Below are 11,607 nucleotides of genomic sequence, written 5' to 3'. Positions count from 1 at the left end.
AGTCGACGAAATTCATAAAATTCTCCGCGAACGTATTGAACAATATAATAGGAAAGTAGGGATTGAGAATATTGGTCGCGTAGTTCAAGTGGGGGATGGGATTGCTCGTATTATAGGTCTTGGTGAAATAATGTCAGGTGAATTAGTCGAATTTGCAGAAGGCACTAGGGGTATTGCTCTTAATTTGGAATCCAAAAATGTTGGGATTGTATTAATGGGCGATGGGTTGATGATACAAGAGGGAAGTTTTGTAAAAGCAACAGGAAGAATTGCTCAGATACCCGTGAGCGAGGCTTACTTGGGTCGTGTTATAAATGCTTTGGCTAAACCTATTGATGGGAAAGGGGAAATTATAGCTTCGGAATCTCGCTTAATTGAATCTCCTGCTCCAAGTATAATTTCCAGGCGTTCCGTATATGAACCTCTTCAAACAGGGCTTATTGCTATCGATTCGATGATCCCTATAGGGCGCGGTCAGCGCGAGTTAATTATTGGGGACAGACAGACTGGCAAAACAGCAGTAGCCACAGATACAATTCTCAATCAAAAAGGACAAAATGTAATATGTGTTTATGTAGCTATCGGTCAAAGAGCATCCTCTGTGGCTCAAGTAGTAACTAATTTCCACGAGGAGGGGGCCATGGAATACACTATTGTAGTAGCTGAAATGGCGGATTCACCTGCTACATTACAATACCTCGCTCCTTATACGGGAGCAGCCCTGGCTGAATATTTTATGTACCGCGAACGGCATACTTTAATAATTTATGATGATCTCTCCAAACAGGCACAAGCTTATCGCCAAATGTCCCTTCTATTAAGAAGACCCCCCGGCCGTGAAGCTTATCCCGGGGATGTTTTTATTTGCATTCACGCCTTTTAGAAAGAGCCGCGAAATTAAATTCTCTTTTAGGCGAAGGAAGTATGACCGCTTTACCAATAGTTGAGACTCAATCTGGAGACGTTTCTGCCTATATTCCTACTAATGTAATCTCCATTACAGATGGACAAATATTCTTATCTTCAGATCTATTCAATGCCGGAATTCGACCTGCTATTAATGTGGGTATTTCTGTTTCCAGAGTAGGATCCGCGGCTCAAATTAAAGCCATGAAACAAGTAGCTGGCAAATCAAAATTGGAATTAGCTCAATTCGCAGAGTTACAAGCCTTTGCACAATTCGCCTCTGCTCTGGATAAAACAAGTCAGAATCAATTGGCAAGGGGTCGACGATTAAGGGAATTGCTTAAACAATCTCAGGCAAACCCTCTCCCAGTGGAAGAACAGATAGCTACTATTTATACCGGAACGAGAGGATATCTGGATTCATTAGAGATTGAACAGGTAAATAAATTTCTGGATGACTTACGTAAACACCTAAAAGATACTAAACCTCAATTCCAAGAAATTCTATCTTCTAGCAAGACATTCACCGAGCAAGCGGAAATCCTTTTGAAGGAAGCTATTCAGGAACAGCTGGAACGGTTTTCCCTTCAGCAACAAACATAAATTTTGCACGTCTACTCTTTCTTGTTAGTAGAATTTGAATCGTGCAAAAAAGTTTTCTTAGTTTTTAGTATAGTTATTTAAAGAATAGATAGAAATAAGATTGCGTCCAATAGGATTTGAACCTATACCAAAGGTTTAGAAGACCTCTGTCCTATCCATTAGACAATGGACGCTTTGTCTTTATATTTTATTCTTTCTTTTACCCTTTTCTTGTTCTGAGAAAAAACTCTTAGACCGAAACTCTTTTAGGAAATCAAAAAATCGATATACAAATGGATGATGTATATATCATGCATATATCATAAAGAAGGAGTATGGAGCCGCTAGTGGGAATCGAACCCGCAACCCCGAGGTTATGAGCTTTGTGAGCTACCAAGCTGCTTTATCCTCTTAAACTAAAGAGCTGAAACTAGTGGATACAAGAGGGCTTGGATACGCCCCTCTACCATATCTATACAAATAGAATAGTCCATTTATACAGAATGGTAAAGAGGGCTCTTCTAGGATCATCAATTCCAGAAATTCATACAAATACGAAAGGAGATTTTATCCTTACCAACTAGATCTTGTTGCACCTGGTAACAAACATTCATAAACCATCTCTCGAAGTACGTGTCCGGATAGCCCAAAGTCTCGATAGTTAGCTCTAGGTCTTCCGGTCAAAAAACAACGTCGATGAAGGCGTGTAGGTGCACTATTACGTGGTAGGGATTGCAATTTTTCTCGCATTTTCGTTTTTTCACTCAAACTCAAGGAAGAAACTTTGCTTCTTATCTTTTTTTTTAAAGATTGACGAATCAAATGATATTTCTGTTCTAATTTCTGCCTCTTCTTCTCCCTCTGAATCAAACTTTTTTTTGCCATAATGTGCCGTTTCTATTATTGCCAAGTATATGGTTCTAATCCTAGATGGAAAAATAAATAGAAAAAGAAATCTAAGAAGGCGGATCCTCCCTATCTATCAAGAGTAATGAACTAGGTGCTGATACAGTAACAGTACAAAAAAACAAAAAAAATAACTAAATTAACCAAATTTGCCTGATGTTGAGGCAATCAAGAAAGCTGCATAAGTGAATATATAACCCACGGAAAAGTGGGCTAATCCAACTAATCTTGCTTGCACAATGGAAAGAGCCACGGGCTTATCTCTCCAACGAATTAAATTAGCTAAAGGTGTGCGTTCATGAGCCCATGCTAAAGTCTCAATTAATTCCTGCCAATATCCACGCCAGGAAATTAAGAACATGAATCCAGTAGCCCAAACAAGATGTCCAAATAAGAACATCCATGCCCATACCGATAAACTATTCATCCCAAAAGGATTATATCCATTGATAAGTTGTGAAGAGTTTAACCATAAGTAATCTCTTAACCATCCCATCAAATAAGTGGAAGATTCATTAAATTGTGAAACGTTGCCCTGCCATAATGTGATATGTTTCCAATGCCAATAAAAAGTAACCCATCCAATGGTATTTAACATCCAGAAAACTGCCAAATAAAACGCGTCCCAAGCAGAAATATCACAAGTACCGCCGCGCCCTGGGCCATCACAAGGAAAACTATACCCAAAATCCTTTTTATCCGGCATTAATTTGGAACCACGTGCATCTAAAGCGCCCTTTACTAAAATCAATGTAGTTGTATGCAAACCTAGAGCAATAGCATGATGAACCAAGAAATCCCCAGGTCCTATTGTTAAGAAAAGCGAATTACTATTCTCATTAACAGCATTCAACCATCCTGGCAACCATAGGTTTCTACCTGCATTGAAAGCGGGGCCATTCGTTGAAGATAAGAGTATATCGAACCCATATGTCGTCTTGCCATGAGCAGATTGTATCCATTGGGCAAATATAGGTTCGATCAAGATTTGCTTTTCTGGAGTACCAAAAGCAAGCATGACGTCGTTATGAACATAAAGGCCCAGGGTATGGAATCCTAGAAAGAGACTAGCCCAACTTAAATGAGATATGATAGCTTCTTTATGGTCTAACATTCTTGCCAATACATTATCCTCATTCTGTTCCGGATTGTAATCCCTAATGAAAAAAATAGCTCCATGAGCAAAAGCCCCTGTCATAATGAACCCTGCAATATATTGGTGATGAGTATATAAAGCAGCTTGAGTAGTAAAGTCTTGTGCTATAAATGCATAAGCCGGTAAAGAGTACATATGTTGAGCTACTAAGGAAGTAATAACCCCTAAAGAAGCTAGAGCAAGGCCTAATTGAAAATGAATTGAATTATTGATTGTGTCGTAAAGGCCCTTATGCCCACGCCCTAATCGACCCCCCGGAGGAGTATGCGCTTCTAAAAGATCTTTGATACTGTGCCCAATTCCGAAGTTAGTTCGATACATGTGACCAGCAATGAGAAAAATAAATGCAATAGCTAAATGATGGTGAGCAATATCGGTCAGCCACAAACTTTGTGTTTGTGGATGAAATCACCCAAGAAGAGTTAGAATGGCAGTTCCCGCTCCTTGAGCGGTACCAAATAAATGATTACTCGAATCAGGGTTTTGGGCATAAAGATTCCACTGACCCGTCAAAAGGGGTCCCAACCCCTGGGGATAGGGTAATACATCTAAGAAATTATTCCATCTAACGTACTCCCCTCTGGATGCGGGAATAGCAACATGAACTAAATGTCCTGTCCAAGCCAAAGAACTTACCCCGAAAAGTCCTGACAAATGATGATTGAGACGAGATTCCGCGTTTTTGAACCACGAAAGGCTTGGTTTCCATTTGGGTTGTAGATGTAACCAACCCGCTATTAAGGACAGCGTAGAAAGAAATAATAGAAAAAGAGCTCCAGTATAAAGATCGTCATTGGTGCGTAATCCTATTGTATACCACCACTGATAAACTCCAGAATAGGCGATATTAACTGGACCAGCAGCACCTCCTCGAGTAAAGGCTTCCACAGCGGGTTGACCAAAATGAGGATCCCAAATAGCATGAGCAATAGGTCTTACGTGTAAAGGATCCTGTATCCATGATTCAAAATTTCCTTGCCAAGCTACATGAAACAGATTTCCGGACGTCCATAGAAAGATTATTGCTAACTGCCCAAAGTGAGAAGCAAAAATGTTCTGATAAAGACGTTCTTCAGTAATATCATCATGACTTTCGAAATCATGTGCGGTAGCAATACCAAACCAAATACGACGAGTAGTGGGGTCCTGAGCTAAGCCTTGGCTAAACCTGGGAAATCTTAATTCCATAATGCCTTTCAAATCCTCCTAGCCACTATCCTACTGCAATAATTCTCGCTAAGAAGAATGCCCATGTTGTGGCAATTCCACCCAGAAGGTAATGGGTTACTCCTACAGCACGTCCTTGTATAATGCTCAAGGCTCTAGGCTGAGTAGCAGGAGCAACTTTTAATTTGTTATGAGCCCAAACGATAGATTCAATAAGTTCTTGCCAATAACCACGGCCACTGAATAAAAACATTAAACTGAAGGCCCAGACAAAATGAGCACCTAAGAAAAAAAGACCATATGCAGATAATGAAGAACCATAAGACTGAATGACTTGTGATGCCTGTGCCCACAAGAAATCTCGAAGCCACCCATTAATCGTAATGGAACTCTGTGCAAAGTTTCCCCCTGTAATATGAGTTACTACCCCTTGATCACTTATAGTACCCCAAACATCCGACTGCATTTTCCAACTGAAATGAAAAATGACTACCGAAATTGCATTGTACATCCAGAATAAACCTAAGAAAACATGATCCCAGGCGGATACTTGGCATGTTCCCCCTCGCCCAGGCCCATCGCAAGGAAAGCGAAAACCTAGATTTGCTTTATCGGGTATCAAACGGGAACTGCGAGCAAATAAAACACCTTTCAAAAGTATTAATACAGTCACATGGATGGTAAATGCATGAATGTGATGGACTAAAAAATCTGCGGTTCCTAATGGAATAGGTAACAAAGCCACTTTACCGCCTACGGCTACTAACTCGCCACCTCCCCACGTTAAGCTGGTACTTGTTGTTGCACCAGGAGCTGTTACGCCAGGCGCAGTAGCATGGATATTTTGTACCCATTGAGCAAAGATAGGTTGTAATTGTATGGCGGTATCCGAAAACATATCTTGCGGACGGCCTAAAGCACTCATGGTATCATTATGAATGTATAAGCCAAAACTGTGAAAACCTAGAAATATACATACCCAGTTAAGGTGGGATATGATTGCATCTCGGTGTCTAAGGACGCGATCTAATAGATCGTTGTATCGAGTAGTTGGATCATAGTCTCTTACCATAAAAATTGCTGCATGTGCAGCAGCACCGACTATTAGAAATCCGCCAATCCACATGTGGTGTGTGAACAAGGAAAGTTGTGTACCATAGTCAGTAGCTAGGTATGGATAGGGGGGCATAGAGTACATATGATGAGCTACAACAATGGTTGTAGAGCCTAGCATAGCTAAGTTAAGAGCTAATTGAGCATGCCATGACGTTGTTAAGATTTCATAAAGACCCTTATGGCCTTGTCCTGTAAATGGGCCCTTGTGAGCCTCCAAAATATCTTTAAGTCCATGGCCAATACCCCAGTTGGTCCTATACATATGACCTGCAATTAGGAAAAGAATAGCAATAGCTAAATGATGGTGCGCAATATCAGTCAGCCATAGACCACCGGTTACTGGATCTAGTCCTCCGCGAAAAGTCAGAAATTCTGCATATTTGGACCAATTTAAGGTGAAAAAAGGGGTTGCTCCTTCGGCAAAACTAGGATAAAGTTGAGCCAAAAGGTCCCGATTCAGGATAAATTCATGAGGAAGTGGTATCTCTTTAGGATCAACCCCGGCGTCAAGAAATTGGTTAATTGGTAAAGATACATGGATTTGGTGTCCCGCCCAAGAAAGAGACCCAAGTCCTAATAATCCCGCTAAGTGGTGATTCAACATGGATTCTACATCTTGGAACCAGGCCAATTTGGGAGCGGCTTTGTGATAATGGAACCAACCAGCAAAAAGCATTAACGCTGCAAAAATCAATGCACCAATTGCAGTACAATAGAGTTGTAATTCACTAGTTATTCCAGATGCTCGCCAAAGCTGAAAAAACCCAGAGGTTATTTGGATTCCTCGGAAGCCCCCACCTACATCACCATTTAATATTTCTTGCCCTACTATAGGCCAAACTACCTGAGCACTGGGTCCAATGTGAGTAGGATCACTTAGCCATGCTTCATAATTGGAAAAACGGGCACCATGAAAGTACATACCACTCAACCAAAGAAAGATAATGGAGAGTTGCCCGAAATGAGCACTAAAGACTTTTCGAGAGATCTCCTCCAAATCACCGGTATGACTGTCGAAATCGTGAGCATCAGCATGTAGGTTCCAGATCCAAGTGGTAGTATCGGGGCCCTTAGCTAGTGTTCTTGAGAAATGGCCGGGTCTGGACCATTCCTCAAAAGATGTTTTTACAGGATCCCTATCCACAACAATTTTTACTTCTGGTTCCGGCGAACGAATAATCATTAAGTCCTCCTCTTTCCGGACAAGATATACAAAGAGACCCGCCAGCTGTCTTTTTAGTGAATTTTTGAAAGATAGATTTTGAAAGATAGATATTATGATTAGTTCTTTATCTTTACTATCTACCGTCCTTCTATTTTTTTAGTTATTCACTGGAGCAATTATATATTGAAGTCAATCCGAGGCAAGTGTTCGGATCTATTATGACATAAAGATTGGGTGCCTAAGGGACGTTGTTTATCTTGAAAAACAAATATTTCCCGACGTAAGAAAAAAAAATATTTTTGCAATTTTAGAAACTAGTGTATTTTTTTTTTAGGGTGTAAGCTCCTATATACATCTACTTTCCTTGAGCATAATATAGGGTTTTTTATTTTATTCTAAATTCCAAGATAACTCATTAGAGTTATTAATAATACAGTCCTGATATACTAGCGATATTTAGATTGCCCCTATTTTTTCTTTTTATTCACTTTATTACTTCTATTATAGACCCTATCCCTATGGTTTATCCTTATGAAATATCAGATAAAATAGAAGGTAGAAGAAAGGGATATAATGAAATTCTGGATTCGAGGATCTTACGACCTAATTTATTTGATTAATGGATCAACAACCAAACCACCCATTTTATGAAAAAGAAGGAGCGTGGTCTTTCTTATTCAAATTCAAAGCGCTTCGTAATCTTCAACCAGTTCTGTGCTTCAATATAATTTCCCGGAGTAAGCGCTATAGCTTGTTTCCAATACTCAGCAGCTTGATCAAACCAAGCTTCCGCAATTTCCGAATCACCCTGTAGAATGGCCTGTTCTCCTCGGTCGGAATAGGAGGTTCCTTCCCTTAGAACCGTACTTGAGAGTTTCCTACCTCATACGGCTCATAAATTGCTATCTTAATTTCCCCTATCTTAAACTGAATTTGATTTCTCAAAAATAGATCCCATTTGTTTTTGGGTTAAGGAGAAGAAGTTAATTACCTAAGTTTCAAACCCTAATTTTTATCAATAATCAGTTTGATCTTTTTTCCCACCTTCAGAAAGATGAAGCATAGATAGATCTAGAGACTTCGTTCTAATTTTCTGAAAGGTAACTATCCCGGTTTCATATATGAAATCTCTATAGAATCCTTGAAAAAGACTTTTTTCCATAAGAAAGAAAAAAGAACTTACTATCTTTGGGATCTGATACTACACCGCTGCTTAATCCTTTAGTGGATCGGCTCTATTACATAAGCAGATTCCTAAATTTTGCCCCATATCATGGGATAAGTAAGCAGTTTTTTTAGTTGTATCGACCCAGTTGCTCACTAATTGATCTTTACGGTGCTTTCTCTATCAATTGGAGAACTTTATCCATAGAGTAGTAGTATAGGCGATACTTTCTTCCTTTTTTGATTCGCGTGAAGTGTCCTTCTTTCCTACAGCTGATAGGGAAAAATCATTGTTTTTACGATCCCTATGTAGAAAGCCTTTTTTTGTAGTATTTACTAGAAAATTTGATCCTCTCTTTTTTCTTTCTATAGTGGAGATAGTCGCACGTAATGACAGATCACGGCCATATTATTAAAAGCTTGCGGTAAGAAGGGGTTTCGTTCTAGTGCCCGAAAATAATATTCCAAAGCCTTTGTATGCTCTCCATTGCTTGTGTGTATAAGGCCTATGTTATAGAGTATATAACTTCGATCATAGGGATCGATTTCTAGTCGCGTAGCTTCATAATAATTTTGCAAAGCTTCCGCATAATTTCCTTCGGATTGAGCCAACATCCGTTACGGTCGTTCATTCTATTCAAAAAATCTCCGTTGCAAAACCGTACATGAGGTTTTCATCTCATACGGCTCCTCCCTTCTGTACATAGTACTAAGCGAAATAATCTATAGAATAAAAATAGAATTAGTCCCATCTCATTATGAATTGAAAGGGGCTGGTATTTTTCCAAGAAATCTCTAGCCAACCTTCCCGCAAGAAGTTTTTCTTAACACCAATGAATTCTATTAATGCTAGAAGAAAACGATAGCTCCAAGAATTTCTTTGTTCTCAACGCCCCCTACTTAGAAGAATTAGCCACTTCAACGATCTTTGATGGTTATAGGGGTATCCAAAGTACAAACCTGATGGTTGTTTGTTATCCCAACCATTCTTCCCAGCCCCGATACCGATCAGGAAAGGGCTAATTTCTAACAAAGTTTTTCTCTTGTTGATTCCTTTCCTATTTCTAGGTGTAGTGCTTTTATCCCCTATGCTGCCTACTGGTACTAATAGAGTAGAATGGGCCTGGCCTCTAATCCATAACCTATCCTGTAGGTGTAACCTTTCGCTCAATACTAAAATCCATAATTGAAGCATCTGAGGCCGCATCAATCGAGGATACACGACAGAAGGAATTGTTAGTTCACCTCACCTTCCCGAAGCGTGGGTTTGCTTTACTAATACTGTTCTCTCTATGCGAAACCCCTCTCTTTCTCGGAAGACTGAGGTATAGGTAGGGCTAAAAAAAACAAAAAAAAAAAAAGAGTCAAATCGCACCATCTCTATAATAAGTAAATGCCTTTTTTTCTCCTGAGGTTGTCGGAATTATTCGCAATAAAATATTGGCTACAATTGAGGAGGTCTTATCAATGAAATTTCCATTTGCGCGGGATCTAGGCATAATTCCCAACCCATTCCATATAGAATTGTTTTCATTCCTTCACAAAATAACATAAAAACAAACAAACACATTTGATTCTTAGAAATAGATCGATCTATATGCTCTAAATCCATATACTTTAAATGGATAAAAGAGATACGAATCTTCCGCTCAGCTCAAATTGTAATTGTATCCTTTTCCTTCTGCTTGGACAAGAAGAGATATGAAATATTTGACTAAGACTAGATTTCATTCCACTTTCCTATTTCTCAACAATAACTTCTCTCATCAGCTATTTCGTGTTTTCAAAGTCATTAATTGTCTCATACATACCCTATTTTGATTTCGATAATATGGTGTATCATACCTTATACAAACAGAATTATAAGGTTTCTTTATTTTATTATGCCATAAGAAGAATTCTTCCATTCTCTTTTTCTTTGGTTGCAGGAAAACCCAAACTTTTATAAGGAGCGCAATTCCTAGTAAAAAAATACTAAAAAAGGGATTTTTCCAATAGAACTATGGAACCCCCGAGCAGTTGCGGTTATACCTGTCCTGCAGGAATAAGAAAACTCGCTATTCACTCAGTTTATTTTCCATAATAAGATTATGTAGGAGAGATGGCCGAGCGGTTGAAGGCGTAGCATTGGAACTGCTATGTAGACTTTTGTTTACCGAGGGTTCGAATCCCTCTCTTTCCATTTTTCTTAATTCATCAACCTTAAGGATCACAATGTATCAAATCAAATAACAATTTATTCTAGCAATAATATCTTATTTAATAGAAATTCTCTATAGCAAATTACTGTGGGATGTAAAATACACATGGAGGAAAAAAAGATCCTAGGCTTAATCCATTTTTGCTAGTTGAGTGGGAAAATACAAATTAGTGGTCTTAGGTCGATTTAGTTCGGGGAAACGGTAAGGGGAAGAAAATTCTATGAACCTTTCCTTTTTTCGTTAAGCTCAAGTCTGACGAGAGTAATATTCTACAACTAACAACTCATTTATTTTGAGACCGACCCACTTCCTATCTAGGATTTTATTTACTAGTCCTTTATATTCTAATGTGTCAATCGTCAAATGCTTTGGCAATTTCCCTGGGTCGGATGAAGCCATCAAAGTTTGAACCAGACCTTTTGATCTTTGGTTATCTTTCGTAGTAATAATATCTCGGGGTTTGCAACGAAAACTTGGTATATTGACTATACGACCATTAACTAAAATATGTCTATGGTTTACTAATTGACGAGCCCCAGGAATGGTTGAGGCCATACCCAATCGAAAAAGGATATTATCCAAACGCATTTCAAGTAATTGTAATAAAACCTGGCCTGTTGACCTTTTTGCTTTTCCAGCGATATGTACATATCTAAGTAATTGTCGTTCTGTCAGACCATAATGAAAACGTAATTTCTGTTTTTCTTGAAGACGAATACGATATTGCTCCTTTTTCCCAGAATGGAATTTCTTTTTCAGATTACTTCCGGATTTAGGTGTTTTTCTAGTGAGTCCTGGTAAAGCTCCCAAACGGCGTATTTTTTTTAAACGAGGTCCTCGATAACGGGACATGAAGACTCCTTTTTTATTTTATTGAAATTTCATTTTACACAATTAATTTCATTGTATTTACATTACAGAATACATCGAAATTAAAACTGAATTAAACTACAGGATAAATAGAGTAACATCAACTAGAGTAACATCAACTAAAGTACCACAAAAAATGGAATTTCATCAAAATCTGTATTTTTTTTTATATATATTATTTATTTTATTGTTTTGTATCTAGCAAAATTGTAAGATAGAAAACATAAAAGATCCTGGATTTCCCATTTAATTCGTAAAAAAAAAAAAAGATTCTTGTTCGTAGAATCTCGATAAAGAAAAAAGCCGACTATCGGATTTGAACCGATGACTCTCGCATTACAAATGCGATGCTCTAACCTCTGAGCTAAGTGGGC

The 11,607-nt window shown here is 38.6% G+C and overlaps 3 non-coding genes across 3 annotated transcripts; 1 reads left to right on the top strand and 2 right to left on the bottom strand.

Annotated features, from left to right (window-relative positions):
* Window positions 1-1,610: 1,610 nt before the first annotated feature.
* TRNAR-UCU (transfer RNA arginine (anticodon UCU)) lies at window positions 1,611-1,682 on the bottom strand. The gene has a single exon. It is a non-coding gene; the product is annotated as a tRNA-Arg (tRNA).
* Window positions 1,683-10,257: 8,575 nt separating this feature from the next.
* TRNAS-GGA (transfer RNA serine (anticodon GGA)) lies at window positions 10,258-10,344 on the top strand. Its single transcript has one exon. It is a non-coding gene; the product is annotated as a tRNA-Ser (tRNA).
* Window positions 10,345-11,534: 1,190 nt separating this feature from the next.
* TRNAT-UGU (transfer RNA threonine (anticodon UGU)) lies at window positions 11,535-11,607 on the bottom strand. Its single transcript has one exon. It is a non-coding gene; the product is annotated as a tRNA-Thr (tRNA).

This window comes from Lolium perenne, unplaced genomic scaffold, assembly GCF_019359855.2.
Source record: "Lolium perenne isolate Kyuss_39 unplaced genomic scaffold, Kyuss_2.0 unplaced77, whole genome shotgun sequence".
NCBI lineage: Eukaryota > Viridiplantae > Streptophyta > Magnoliopsida > Poales > Poaceae > Lolium > Lolium perenne.
This window is presented reverse-complemented; position numbering and strand designations above follow the sequence as displayed.